Genomic DNA, 2,543 nt, shown 5'->3' with positions numbered 1-2,543 from the left:
CTAACAGTTATGAAAACTTAACACTTTGTTCAACCAGGACCACTAACAGTTGTCTAAACTTAAGACCTTGTTTAACCAGAACCACTAACAGTTATGGAAACTTAAGACTTTGTTCAACCAGGACCACTAACAGTTGTCTAAACATAAGGCCTTGTTCAACCAGGACCAGTAACAGTTGACGCCTTTGTCTAAACGTAATACCTTGTTCAACCAGAACCACTAATAGTTGTCTAAACTTAAGACCTTGTTCAACCAGGACCACTAACAGTTATGGAAACTTAATACTTTGTTCAACCAGGACCACTAACAGTTGTCTAAACTTAAGGCCTTGTTTAACCAGGACCAGTAACATTTGACGCCTTTGTCTAAACTTAATACCTTGTTCAACCAGAACCACTAACAGTTGTCTAAACTTAATACCTTGTTCAACCAGAACCACTAACAGTTGTCTAAACTTAATACCTTGTTCAACCAGAACCACTAACAGTTGTCTAAACTTAAGGCCTTGTTTAACCAGGACCAGTAACAGTTGACGCCTTTGTGTAAACTTAATGCCTTGTTCTCTTTCACTAACAACTTTGCTGTACAGAAAGACTTTATTCTGAGCTTGGAAGTCCGATTGGTTGTCTGGTATATAAACACAAGTATTATACAGAACGACTTTATTCTGAGCTGGGAAGTCCGATTGGTTGTCTAGTATATAAACACAAGTATGAAAAGAGTTAATAAAAGATAGTCACTACAAACAGTGCTCCACCTTCCTCAACCGGTTCCGAGATCACATCATGGTGCCTCAATGTTAACTTTCTAGACAACCTGATAACAAAACAGCTTTACACTAACCTCAACTACACAGAAATCAGAAGATTTCTGTTAGAAAACAACCACTCGGGTTTCGTAAGTTATCAAACTATGTAAATATAGGCGTTACATTATTGGAAATCTGACAATAAAAGAAACCCGTCCAGTTTACAACTAACATAAACTTCCAATACATTCTGGAATTAAAGAAACACTAAGAAAAGTTGAAATCATTGGGCAAGACTGACAAATAAAAACCAGGATATGTGATTAATATATTTTGAACTGATGCCCATCGAGCTCGAGGTAGTCACCAAGATATACAAACAAATTAGATATTACCTGGTCAATAAACATAGTCTAAAGTGTACAAATAAAGGAATAGAATAAAGCCGTAATATTATGTTCAAGAAACTAAAGTAAGCACAATGATTACAGCTATAGTTTTACAAAACATTAGATTTACTTATATAACGACAGTTTGTGACTTTTCATTGCACAAACATGATATCTGCCAAAATAATTTCAGTAGAAATTAATTAATAAATAAAGAACAATCTAAATTAATATTGAAGGTAACAAGAAGATCAAGTATTTATACAACTGACAAATATGTGTACATGTTTTGATATCTGAGTTTTAAAATACCAGTTTCTTAATTAATACATTGTATAGGGGCCTACTTTTCTTCAAAGTTTCAGTGGCGCCGCGCCTGGTAGCTGTGTGTGGTATCATACTTCATGGCTTGGAATCTGTATGATGTCCTTTCTATTAACCTACATTACACTAGCATGTGGTGGAGTCGATTGTATACACATGCAGTGAATTGGGGTGAAGTTAGAAGGCGTGAATTCTGTAAATATCCCCTCAACGTCGGTCTGACGCTCTAGGGTACTTTTACCATCCTGGAGAACCTATTCCCTTATTATAATCCAAAATTAGAGAAACTGATATGATATTAACAATATATATATATTACCACTGAATTATAACACTAAAACAAGTGTTCACATATCAACCTGCCCCCCAGTGGCACAGCGGTATGTCTGCGGACTTACAACACTAGAATCCGGGTTTCGATACCCGTGGTGGGCAGAGCACAGATAGCCCATTATGTAGCTTTGTGCTTAATTACAAACATATCAACCTACTTCAATGAAATTATTTAACAAAAGAGGAGAAACAAGTAATATAACAATTGTGCAAAAATTAAGTGTGATGTAGGGATGGTAAAAAGTACAGAAACAAGATAGGGGTGAATACACAAAACTATACAAAAAATCCCTACACTAGTAGTCAGTAAGTACTGAGTCAATTTTACAAGCTTATGGTTATTAGTCACTGTAAGACTGTATAGTAATATTCAGTTTTAATGTTTTTATTCAAACAGGAATTCAACATTTAGTTGCAGATAAAAGTTATTCTTATGTAATGAATGTTGTATGGTTTAATGTATTCAGCCCTACCTTGTTTCTGGACTTACTGCCATCCCAACATCACACGTAATTTGTTAAAAACATTCATTTTATTACTTGTGATTATTTACCCTAGTACATTGTGTTTCTAAGATTATGTTATTATTATTTACCCTAGTAAATTGTGTTTCTAAGATTATGTTATGATTATCTACCCTAGTACATTGTGTTTGGAAGACTATGTTATGATTATTTACCCTAGTACATTGTGTTTGGAAGACTATGTTATGATTATTTACCCTAGTACATTGTGTTTGGAAGACGGTG

The 2,543-nt window shown here is 34.6% G+C and overlaps 1 protein-coding gene across 1 annotated transcript in view; it reads left to right on the top strand.

The window, feature by feature from the left end:
- LOC106476277 (nuclear factor 1-like) overlaps nucleotides 1-2,543 on the top strand; it is a gene marked incomplete at both ends in the record, with an annotated part of 10,771 nt that overhangs the window by 7,084 nt on the left and 1,144 nt on the right. The gene's annotated exons all lie outside the window — the stretch shown is intronic.

The sequence above is a fragment of the Limulus polyphemus genome, unplaced genomic scaffold (genome assembly GCF_000517525.1).
Source record: "Limulus polyphemus unplaced genomic scaffold, Limulus_polyphemus-2.1.2 Scaffold10176, whole genome shotgun sequence".
NCBI lineage: Eukaryota > Metazoa > Arthropoda > Merostomata > Xiphosura > Limulidae > Limulus > Limulus polyphemus.
The sequence above is the reverse complement of the archived record's forward strand: the minus strand, read 5'-3'. Positions and strand labels throughout refer to the sequence as shown.